We start from the raw sequence: 13,581 nt of genomic DNA, 5'->3' as shown, positions 1-13,581 counted from the left end.
GACCTAAACTAATATATATATATTTTTTTTTCTAATGGCAAGAACTTGCCTATAACGGCATTGGCCACTAATAAAGCCAGAAGTGATGGTCATTTTATTGTGGAGGTATCTAATAGGTGACCACCGTAACTTCTTATGAAGAAACAGACAACTTTACATCCATGCCTTCTCCGGGATTCAAACCCGGGCTCTTTGGTATCGCAGTCAGGCTTCCCTAACCATTATACTGTAAGGGCGGCTCCTAAACTAATCTTAACAAACTCAAATACAGTTTACATAGGTGTTACTTAAAGCTATTGTGTGAATTTTTACTACTAACTTAACTAAACTTATAAGGTATTTCTCCCGCCTTCTTAGCATGCCTTCCTAGGGTAGTGGTCAGCACACTCGGCGCGTATTCCAGAGGTTCGTGGTTCAAGTTCTGGCAAAGGCGTTGCTCATTTTTGATCTCTCTTGTTTTGAAATAAACTAATGTCTCTACAGTGGCACCCGAACTAAAAAGGTGATGAATGATGATTCTTCCCCACCAGGATTTGGCGACTGGGTCCCCTAATCCCCAGTCTCCCTTTAAAAGGGGGAGTATATAAAGTATTTCTCCCGCCTTCTTAGCATGCCTCATAGTGTAGTGGTCAACACGCTCGGCGCGTATTCGAGAGGCCTGTGGTTCGAGTCCCAGCGAAGGCGTTGCTCATTTTTCATCTTCCTTGCTTCGAAATAACCTAATGACTCTAAAAACGATGCAAACGAACAGACACCAATATTACTCTAAATTAAAATTTCTTCTACCTCACCACATGCGACGGTCATAGTAAAAATACTTATTACAGCACTAAGTTACCAGTTTCTGGTTGCTAATGAAAAGTCTTGCAAGTACAATATCTATCTAGAGATAACTTCTAATAATGGCTTAAGTTTCACTGACGACTGTTAACAGTTACTGAAAATCTGAATTTCCCAATTATGCCCACACTGAGATTTTATTTTAACGTGATGCGGCAGCCATTCGCAAAGTGACAAGCTGTATGGCAGGCAGCCGGTGTTAATCCAAAAATTGCACGTACGTTTACGAGCCATTCCTCTAATTTTATCCTCAACTACTCGATGCTCAAATCTATATAAATTCTGGAATTAGAGAAACCGTGACGAAATGGGGCAGTAGGAAAGATGCTAACCGGAAAGAAATTTCGTTGAAACTCCAATATTTTGCCACAAAGCTGCGACTCGTCATTTCTTAGCTCGAAATTTCTATTCTTTAAAAGGTTAAATCATAAATTTTTCCTTTGTTATTTTGCCCTCCTGTAAATAATATTGAACCGAGCCGTCTTCTTTTCCTGTTTTTCAAAGACATTTATTTTCCACCTCATTTAGCGCTATTTGCAGTACCAAAAAATAGACTCGCTTAATATTCATAACCAATACAACTTACCTTTTCGCTCCTACTTTAGATGCATCTTTTCGATTAATCGTCGCATGTGTAACAAGTTCAAGAAACTACATAACACCTCTGACTTGTAACTAAATTAAGACTGTTAAGAACTCGCACTTTTATGAAGAGACGTTGTTAGAAAATAAAGCAAAGGGGTCAAAAATTTCAAACGGTGCAACCTAGCTAACGAAACCCTATGATTTAACACTTTCAAAACATACCTTTAACATATCATTAGGTAACCGTACCTCTTTAAGACGCGGCCATAATTGCAGCTGTTTCGAAATATTTGTTTAATACTTCTCTTTTAAAACAGGTGCCGCTTTTCCCTGCGATGGGGAAATCGCTGGAAAGTTTTCCCTCTAAAAATATTTCCGCTTTTCCTGGTTTGATGAGTTATTTTTTAATACATGTATTAGAGTTAATGGCAAAGTAAAGGTTTGCAACTAGTATTAGAGATATTTCTGAAAACATTTTTTTTTTTTTTTTTTTTTTTTTTTGAAGATATTTCAGAAGTGTTGCCGTTAATATTCTTTAAAAGCAGAAAATTGGTTGAAACCAACAGAATCAGAATATTTTTATCTTAGTGAGTAATTACTGAAAAGCAAGCAACTCTATAATACCAATAAATATGTTGGGAAAAAAGTTTAAGAATATATTTAAATCTGTATTTTGGCAAACTAATAATGCGAAATTTGAAAGGAAAAAGAGTAAATTGAAAAGAAGACTTCATTTTAAAAATTGTTGGCAAAGATGAATATTTTTGATTTGTTTATGATTTTCTGATTTACTGTACTCTGATAAATCAAGAAAAGGGTGCTAATCATTTACCACAAGCCAAGCTTAAAAATATGCGAAGATAAATACTGCATTTATGTTTTATTTTTTTAGCTACTTTCACGTTTTTCATGCAATGACTTCAGTATTTTTTAACATTTTTGTTAGATTTCTAATTCACTTAAACACTGTAATTTTTAAGAAATCATAAACCTTTTCTCGCTGATTACACATCTGGAAAAATCAAATATCGGATTTCATTTCTCCAAATCATACTGAAAGGAAAGGAAAACTGAATTTTCTTTTTGCAGCTGGAAAGTCCTATATTTCTATTAATTTATTCACAGGTTTGCAAATAAAACCATAATTCAATATCGTTAGAAATTTGTTAGCTACAAGGAAATAAACTAACAGACATAGTACTGAGGAAAATAAAACAAAGCAAAAAATTTAATATGTTCTACAGCTTAGAAAATACTCGTAGAATAAAATTTAATTGCGATTTAAATGTCCATTGCATCCTGCAGTGATTAGAAAGCATCTGAAAAAAAAAAAAAAATAAGTAACAGAAACTTAGCACCTAATTTTGTCGAAATAATTGCTGATCAAACTAATCAACCTGATATTACAAATTGTACGTTGAAATAATTTATCACTATAGCCACATCTAGAAGACTATAGTTATAACGAAATCCTTTAATAAAGGAATGCAGATACAAAAAAGACGTGTTAGTCCACATAAGGTTAGTAAATCCACTATTTCTTTCTGGACATGATGCTTCTTCAGACATTCCAGCAAATTTGTGTTATTCTGGTTAGTGTTGAAAGAAGAAGCAAAGAAAATCGGACTTAATTTTTTTTAAGTGACAGAATTGGTTAGTCAAATGCAAAACTATTATGCTTCTACAAACTTTTTATTAAAGGGGGGATAAAAGATTCACAGTGGTATTTCAGTATATATTAAAGGACAGGCTGGTTCAAAACACATTGTTACTTATATTTTAAAAATATAAAATAAATAAACAAATAAAATAAAATTAAAATTTTTCTGAAAGTTACTATCTAAGAACTTCTGATTATAGTCTGATATTTGAAAGAGTTGGCCAATAACCTTTCAGAAACTTAGACATTAAGTAAAAAAATTAATAAAACATAAAAATTAAAAAAGAAACAGCAATCTGATCTTATCATGCAAATTTCAACTTAAAATCTGAAACAATTTTAAGCTAAGTAATTATAATAAACTTAGTAGTTTAATAATAAGTTCTCCGAAAATTAAAACTATAAAATATAAAAGTTTTTTTTTAAATGATATGAGATTTTATATTTTCAAAATAGCAAAGCCATTTAAACGTTAAAATTTCTGTAATAATATTTCGTAATAAGTTAACGCGTAATTATTCAAGATGCAGCTGTGCATGCATTTCATTGGATCACCTGCGCACAGAGCTTGCAACAAATATTTCCTTCAACAAGTGACAAGGAAGCAAGAAAATCAGTAAACTGAAAATGATAAACATTTCGAGAACTTGCCTTCGCGAAGTTCGAAAACTGCCCTGGATTTAACAAGCTTTTCTTTTAGGTAGCATAGAGAGCTTTCCTTTAATGCTTATTCAAACCAGTGATGTGCAGAGGGAAAAAAATGTTACACATAAGAATACTTTATAATATTTTCCCTGATAATCAATACCAAGCTCTCTGGCAATTTCAGCTACTTGATTTTTCATCTGTTACAGTTTAATACTGTCATGTAGCTATTGCTCCATTGTTTTTAAAATTTACTTCCACAGAAAATGGGAAGATTTCCAATTAATTTTCAATTACAAATATGTAAATTAATCGTACAAGAACATACTGAAGAATTTGCTTAAATAGTCAGTGAAAATTGTATTTCAGGGTTAAAAATATGTTATTCAAGGGATAAGTAATAAAATAATACTTAAGCAATAAAATAATTCAAGAAAGAAAAATCTCAAGGTTATAGTCAAAAATTTTTCATTTTAAATTTCTACAGTGGAACACAAATAGGACATATACGAATGAAAATTTCATTGCATAGGTTTTGCAGCAAAAGAACGTTTTACTAATCTCGGATTGACGTAAAAATAAACATGAATGATAGATGAATAGTTTGATATAGAAATTGCACCCCATCTCTCTAATTAAAAAATTATTTAACTAAAGATTTATTTAAAGATTATGGCTATAAATTTATTTTAAGAATTCGTTTTCTGCGATAAAACTAACCAAATTTTTTTCAATCAAGTCATTTAAAATTTGATCGTATATATATTTTTTTAATTTAAAAATGATCAGAATAATTATAAATTTTAAGTTATGTTAGGATAGATTTTAACAGGGAAGAAATATTCAGTAATCTTTCTTTAAGATTAAACTGAAAGCTTGAAGAATTAAATTAGATTACATCAGTTTTCAAAGCCTCAAGAAGATATCAAAAATATGCATAAACAATGAAAATTAAAAATTTATTTAATTCTAAAATTTAAATTTGACAAATAAAAATTAAATTGTGTAAATAGTACTCAACATAATTTCAAACTTTTGATTAAAATTTCACATCTAAAAAAAAACAAAAAACTTTTTATGTTGTTTGAGGGAAATAAGGAAAAGTTTCGCAGAGAAAAAAAGGAAAGCTGTATCAATTACATTTCTGTAGCTCAATTCTGTATCAGCTCAATTACATTTCTGTAGACTTTTAAACCAGTGTAATTACTTTGGATAATTTGTAACATTGGCAGCGAAATTAAACAAATTTATGAATTTCCAGCTCCACTTACACTTAAAGTAGGAAATCTCTAATTTCTCAGTTTCATGTACTTTTTAAAAAAATTAAATTTGGTGTATTATGTACTGAACTAAATAAGATCTCTTATATTACAATACTTCATCATCTTATATTTTAACTAATACTTCTTTGTGTAATTAATTCTGCTTATTATCGACTATATATAGTTACTGGCTGTCACGTTGCGATTGCGCTCTTTTTCTTCCTCGTATTTTATCCGAGAATTCTATCAGCTTTTCGACTTAAATATTCTGCTTTTCAGATTTATTTGCAGTTTTATCATACTTTTATGTTATTGTATTACGGATCACTCTAGATAGCAATTTTTATTTAGAATTTCGTTAATTAATAATATTTAGCTATCTATTTATATTTTAAATAAATATTTGGTATCCATCTCCCCTTACTTCTGTTTTATCTTGTTAAAGGCTTTGTTTCTCCTTTGGCATGCATTGTATGTACCCAGTGCAGGATTAATGTATAAGCTACAGAAGCTATAGCTTACGGCCCCCACTTTTTTGCCTCCCCCTTCAAAAAATTGTCCGTTTATTATTTAAAATAATAAACGGCAATATTGGAAAAATGTTCTTGAACGAGTTGTGGTAGTCATAATTACTATGGCAGAGCGTGGTTTACCTTTCAGAGGATATAAAAAACCATTTGGGTCTCCTCACAATGGTAATTTCCTTGGATTGCTCAAATTTATAGCAAAATTTAATCCTTTTCTAGCAAGCCATATAAAAAAAAAATTTGGAATAAAGGATCAGGTATCACATTTTATTTTTCTAAAACAATGTGGGATGAATTTATACAAATTACGACACATAAAGCAAGAGATTAAATCTTGGAGGATTTAAAAACTGCAGGGTACTTCAATTTATCTATAAATTTCACTCCAGATTGGTCCCATATTGATCAGTTCACTGTTACTGTGAGGTACGTTTCCCCAGATGATGGGCTCCCTATTGAAAGTTTTCTACCTTTCCTAAAGATGTTTGGTTAATATAATGTACAACTACCTTAAAAATGATAAAAATGAGTGCAAAATAGATTTTTGTAAGTGTCAAGGCCAATAATAATGCTGCTAATATATCTGGCAATATATCAAGGGTATGCAAGAAATAATATTGAAGATTAACAAATATGCTATGCATATTCCATGCGCTGGTCATTACCTGAATCTTGTCGGTAGAGCAACAGTTGACTGTTGTTTAGATGCAGTACACCTTTTTCGAATTGTTCAAGAAATATATAATTTCTTTTCATCATATACGCATAGATGGGTAGTACTGTTGTCCTGCTTCAAAGATGATTAAAAAATTCAAAAGTATTTGTCAAAGACTAAATGGCAAGCACATTCAATGGCTACAAGTGCAATACTTGATAGTTATGATGGAATAATTTCTGCATTGCATCAGCTGCATATTGACACTACATAGAAAGGCGAAACAAGAAATCAAGCAATAAACATTTGAATAAAATGGAGGAGTTTGAATTTATGGCAATGTTATATTTGTTACTGGATGAATTCCACAAGATCAGCCAATCACTGTAAGACCCCCAGCTTAGTCTATATGTATGTAGTAAATTGTATGCTTCACTTTCGGATTTTTTAAAAAAGTTCCAGGAATATGTTCGATCATTTTGAAGAAAAAGTAAAGGAAAAATTGCCTGATGTTGATTACAAGAAAAGTAGATATAGAAGAAAGCATATCAATGATGATGAAGATGATACTTTAGAGCACGTTGAGCCAAGAGCCAAGTTCAGAATCAAAACATTTATACCTGTGATGGATGCATTACGTACTGAACTAAATAACTGAGTGCCTCAAATCTAGTACTGAGTGCCTCAGTATACAATGTCGCTGTAAAAAAGTTTTCATTCTTAACAATATTAGAAGCTACAGAAGAAGAGATTCGTGAAGGAGTTATTGCTTTATGCCAAACATATCCTGAAGATGTGGATAGGAATATTGTAGGAAAAGTCAAACATTTTCAGCAGTATGATTTAGTAAAGCCTATGTCTAATATACTGATAAAATTATATCATGATAAATGAAATCTATGTTATGTTACATGTTGATGAAACATGATAGTATCAGACTATCAGTATCATGTTCAGCGGAACATGATACCTGACACATCAGGATCTGGTATAGGGTAATAGTTAACGATCAGCAATCCCTAATGCAGAAGCAATTTTGAGATATTTCTTAGTATGATGACTGCAAATTGCTCTGGAGAAGGATCTTTTTCTCAGCTGAACAGGATAAAAAATAAATCTAGAACAACGATTCAAGATAAATTATGTTCCCTCAGTATCGCGTGCATAGAAAGTGACAAACTACGCAGTTTATCATTTGATCATGTCATCAGTGACTCTGGTCTGGCAAAGTCAAGAAGTAAAATATTTTAGTTAATTATAACATGTTTAACGGATTCCGTATAACATGTTTCAGGAGTTAGATAATAAGCCTTTGTAAACTGTGCCTTTTAAAAGAACGTTTGTTTCTTTTTACCAGAGTTTGCATTTTTAAGTTTGAATAAAAATGTTTTAAGTTAAAGACTTGTCATTTCACTATCTATATACTTAAAGATTGTATTTCAGTTTAACCCTCTAGGTATCCGGAAATCATATTTGACACTGACATATAATATCTGAACTTATGAAGAGGCCCATATCTCAAATAGATTAGGGCCTTATGAAGTCTAAATCCGACCTCTATGTACCACTTCCATTTCGTACTCTGAAGCCATTGGCGGTTATGCACTGTTCCGTCTTAAGTTTACGTGTGGATTTTTAAACTCACAGTTCTAGTTCTGAACAATTTCTGATCCATCGAAATCTCAGTTTAGTGCATATGGCATGGCAAATAATCCAGCATCTCCAGATAAGTTCCTCTTCAACTTCGCAGGTCTTACTTCTCTCACAATCTTCACGATTGGTCGAAACGCAATAATACCCATTGCGAATGATGTTATGAATCTCTTCACGCTTAGCTATACCAAAAAAAAATTAAGAAGAGTGATAAGCTTCACTTCAGCATATCCAGTGTTGTCAAGTCAGCATATACAACTATTGTTATTGTGTTATTGAACAAGATTGTTAGCTATTGTTATTGGAAAAGAATTGACTATTGCAGAACGGCATGGACAGATTGCAGCACTACTATCTGCTTCTTCTACTTATGCACCCCAATTTGCTCATCTTGCAGCGACTGAGGTCTCATCTCCGGAAAAATTTCACCTTTAACAGAAATTAAAAATCCATCTTAATAAATTAACGAGCAGCTTACAGCTGAAATAAATCCAAAAGAACTAGGGCTCAAGGTGCAGCAGGTGCATCCAAAAAGCGTTCAAAAAACTGATGATCCCTTGTAGGGAAGGAGGAAAGCTACAGAGGCTACGAAAAGTAATTGAATCGCTTCTGCACAACTTGCTAACTCTCCGGGAACTACTGCCTCCATAATTGTCTTTGCAGTTTCCTAGGAAGTCCAAGCATAAGTCATTAGACAAACTTTTGAGGGATTCCTCATATCTCAGTCCACGAATGTCTACTTCCCGCTTAAATTTCTGGCGCAGCAAGATGGATATAAAAACTAGATCATAGACCTGAATTCGGAATTTCTTTAGCAAGATAAAACACCGTAACAGAGTAAGATTTACGTCTTGTCCTTCTCGGACATATTATAAATTATATCTTTTTTATAACTGCTAAAAGACAGCAACTGATAGAGCTTGTTATGCTACCCCAATAACAGCCCTCAGAGTCTTTGAATATTCCCTCTTACTCTGCATGGTAGTTAAAAGAAAGGGCTATGGTAGTGAGAACAAAAAACTTAATTTGACAACTAGTCTATGGGATCGATTTATTTTCACTCTGATTACGAAAGGCATCATCCGCCATTGTCGGTCATCCACTTAATCGTAACTTGCACCAGAATATCTTCTTGCTCAACCTACACACCTACAACAAGATACCTCTTTGAGCACGGATGACTCTAAGAAAGAATTAGGTACAAGCTACGGGGTATGTCATTTTGACGGAGATCAAAATGTGCGTTCTTGGAAACGGAGACTGGATACAAAAAAAAATAATGTATTGATATTAATTAAATAAATAAAATTAATAGCTAAAAGATTGGCGATTTCATATTCGCTGTGTCACCCACTAGATACAAAGGGGATATAAGGCGATTCGGCCTCTAATATTGTCGCAATCTCAGCAGGAAGAACTGCAGTCCTTTAGTTAATTGAATGCGTAAAATAATGCTATAGAGAACAATCTTGTAAGAGGGTTTGCTGGGGACCGGATCACACTAGTATTCCTGAAAATGAGCACTCACAGAAAATTCTGAAGAATGCGACCACTGACACCTTCCTTCTGGATGTGATGCCCTCTTTTGAGCAGTCCTAATGGTAAACACAACCAACTTTGTGTCGGTTAGGTGTGCTGGGCTTCATTTAAGGATATTACATCCCTTCTAAAGCATTAGGTTTCTCTAACGTTTTTGAAACAGTCCCCCGCTAGTAATATCTTCTTCCAACGGCAGAAACGATAGAATTCAGCTGCGACAGGCCATCGGAAAATGCTGAAAGTAGTGACAGAACTTCAAATTGAAAAATCAACTCTTACTCTATTTCTAATAGGCTATGGATTTTGTCTGTCCTATTTAAGGCGATCTCAGTACAGTGATACGGACATCTGTGAATGTGGCAGAGGTAGCTGCTCCAACCATTGCATACCTTTATGTCTTTTCGCTCGAGACCATCATCTCAAATTCCCGGTTATGATCACTGGACAGCTTGGACAGAGAATTCGCTCTTCAATAAAGTTTTGCAGTTTAAGATTGAAAGAGCTATTAATTACAATATATCCATATATGCAAGACTTTTTCAATGTCAGTGGAAACTATATTATTTAAGAAATATATATGTATCGTTTCATTAGTCACCTAATATATCTCACGCACCATATATATAAAGTATATTGATATTAAAAGGAGGACGTTTTACTAGTTGATGTCAAACTGTTATCCCGAGAGCCAGTAGATCTGGGGTCAATATTACAGGCTAAGTGAGTGAACCGCTATAGTGGCTTCCGACCACGGACATAAACTAAACGGAATTATATACCATCAGGGCGGGAAAACCTCCAAAGTAACACAGTTGGATATGACATACTAATAACAGTTTCTATAGTTTGATAATTGCAGATATCAAGGGTTATTCTGGTTATCTGCTTTAAATTCTGAACATTTGAAACATAATATTATTCACGGTTGTTTCTGATTACGCAGTGTCTTGAGATTTTTCTCAATTTTACCAAGGGCTACTCTGTTTTTGAGTGTGTTAGACATCCACATTGCCCATGCATAGTCCGCTTGTTTCTTCAAGTGCCAGGTTCTTGTATGTACACAATGAAAGTAATAATGGTCAATGTCGCTTTCCTCTCCGCATTCGCAGAAAGGAGTATCCCTAAGTCTCAATCTGGTGAGGTATACTTGGAATGGTCCATCACCTATAAAGAACTGTGTTAGGCTAGCACTGTGAGTCTTTATTTCCATGTTAACTTTTGGCAAGAAACGATATGTCCTTCGTCCTACCTCTGTCTCTGTCCATTTACTTTGCCAATTTTGTAGCAGACTTGTCAAAGTTGTTCGCTTAATGTGAGACCAAGGAAGTTTAGTTGGTCTTTCTAATATATCCGTGCAGTTGGCTGCCTGCTTGGCCAGTAGGTCAGTGGCTTCATTGCCTTGAATCCCTGTGTGAGCAGGAACTTATTTTAAAGTGGGTCTTTGTGAGAAAGACATTGCCAGAAGCTTTTCCAGAATTCGGTATACCAAAGAACTCCGGCCGCTTTGATCTACGATAGCCGCCAGACCTGATGCCGAATCGCTGAGTACGGAGAATTTCCGCTGTTGACATGTATTCGCATACCTAATTGCAGGGCTGATAGCTAGAAGCTCTGCTTGGTATACCGAGTTGTTCAAGCTTAGTTTCCTCTTCCACTCGAATGTTACACCACCATTTTCCAGCCTACAGAAGGCCCTGTCCGTGCCATTCTCCGTTTTGGTGCCATCTGTAAAAAGGTTATTACTGTTGCTTTCAAATGGTTGGTTAGCTTGGCAGCTGATTATAATAACAGAATACGGATTTGAATTTGAAAACAATTTGAATTTCAGAAAGCATTTATTAGAAACGATACTCTCGCATTTTTGAGAAGCCTGGGCTTCATATCCTGAGGGAATTGCTAGTCTTCAGTGAGGACAGAATGCTGAACTTTTTGAAAGTCCTAAGTGATTGCTCTCAAGAAAGCAATCGCTTAAGCAATCATATAAGAAGGCATATCTTCGTTTCTTCTTATATGATTGCTCTCAAGAAAGCAATCATATAAGAAGAAACGAAGATATAGCAACAAAAAATTCTTAAAAGAGGGGAAAATTTAGAAATTTTCATTAAAAATACATGTTTCAAAATAATAAACCTTATTATCCTGTGGCAGGCATAAACTGAGTATTGAGATAATATTCAGTTAGCAGTTTAAAATAATTGTTTCAGTATAGATCAAAAGCAAGAAAGATGTGAAGAGAATGTGAAGAACGAATTTCTAAGGGTCCTGCCAACGCAAAATTTTAAATTAGACCAAAAAAAAAAAAAAAGAGAGAGAGAGAGAGAGGAATTCGGTTCGGCGGATAGAGTTTAAATACAGATCCCTCTTCTTCGGGGGCAAAAAAAGTTTTTTCTAAAGTTATATCCGCTCGCTCTCGAAACTCATACAGTTTTATTCAAAATCTATACTAAACTGTTGATTTTTTACCTAATTTTTAGATAAGAAAGTGGAGGATTTGGATAGAAAAACCACTTTCGAAGTACACATTCCATATTAACAAGAAATGAGAAAAAATATTATTAGTGAATATGCTTAAATGTATGCCTTAAATGAAATTATGTTTTAAATCACGGACCTTAAGACGATCCTGTTTGTGCCTTCCAAGTAAGAGATAGTTGCATAAGCTATATTCTGGAGTATGAGGATTGCTGTCTATGAAAGTTATACATACATAATATGATTATCAAGAGATACGTATTTGGCGTTATAAAAATGGATCCATAACTTAGCTTACGTTGGGGGGCATTTATAATATCTTGAATTTTAAAGTGAACTATCTCATTACCAACATTTTAAAGAAAGGATAGCCTAATTTTGAGATTTTCATTCCTTTTTTAAAATATGCATTTTTGAGACAAAAACTTTAAAAATAGATTTCATTCTTTGCATTCTAAATGATTTTTTTCTTTTTGTATCATTAATTATTAAAACCTATTCCTTCGAAGTACATCATTAGCCCAAAGGGCGTTAGGTCAGAAGGGCTATTAATTTCGTTTTGGCACTTTGCGTCGAATTACTATAAACGGCGCATCACTTTTCAAACTGTTGGCCACCAAATGTTAGAGCCCTGCATTATATTTAAAGAAATTAAATAATGAAGAATCTGCATAAATGTATGCATGTTTCTAGCATTGTGATAGAACAACGGTACCTAGAGCCATCAGATTTTCCATAACGTAATCCTCCACAAGAATATGGGCATCTGGGAGCACTAATTTGGAATTTGCTGTATTATCTAGTTCCTATTTTGTAAAACTTGAACAAATTTTTGATTAACAAACTCTACGATTTCAAAGCGAGCAGTGGCAACATTGTACGGAATAAAACATTTTTGTCTCCAATGTGCGAGACTGTGTATCGGAAATTCTAAAGATAAGCTCTTTTTAAATTATTTTGTGATACTGCTGTGGAATTGAATTTTATGGCTTAAAGTTTTATGGTTTAAGTGCGAAGAACATGATATTTAATAAACAATGGGAACACACAAGACGCTAAAAAAAGCTCCTTTGGGCGTAATATAAACCCTGAAAAACATTTAAAAAAAATCGTTTAACAGATAAGCAGGAAGATGTAAGGAATAGTTCTCAGGAATGTGACCAGCAGAATGAATGCTTCAGAAAAGAGAAGGCCAAATATAAGAGATAGAACTTGACACCTTTCAATTTGTGATGCAAATTTCGGTTAAATATTTATCTGTTTATAATTTATTATGCATATTCTCTGATATTTAATTAATGATAACGTAGAGAAAGTACATTGTACAAATTATAGACAAGTTCTACCTTCTTACAAGAACTGCTCTTCAGCAAAATTAAGCGATTTTCTATTGAAGTAGAAAAAAAAATAAACAAGGCAAAGGCACAAAGCTACGTAAATCGTTTATCTCACATTAATTCTTAAATTCAACAGTGCATACTTATTAAATAACGACATAAATGAGTTACCTATTTCTGTTGTCCAGCTGAAGGAAACAGTTCAATCCCGTTTTAGCGTTTGCAAAGCAGCTCTAAAGTGTGGATAATTTGCTGAACTTAAATGCAATTAAAAATAAAAAGAATAGCATTTCCTCAGTATTTTTCTTAATTATGATTTAAAAAACCCATAATTTTGATGCAAATGCTATTCTGCAGTAAAATTTCAATATGGCCATGAGCATGAAACTTCCTGATGCCTTGCATT

This window comes from Stegodyphus dumicola, chromosome 7 (assembly GCF_044657685.1).
Source record: "Stegodyphus dumicola isolate Sdum_Otavi_A_Nest chromosome 7, ASM4465768v1".
Taxonomy (NCBI): domain Eukaryota; kingdom Metazoa; phylum Arthropoda; class Arachnida; order Araneae; family Eresidae; genus Stegodyphus; species Stegodyphus dumicola.
Note: the sequence above shows the minus strand (reverse complement) of the source record.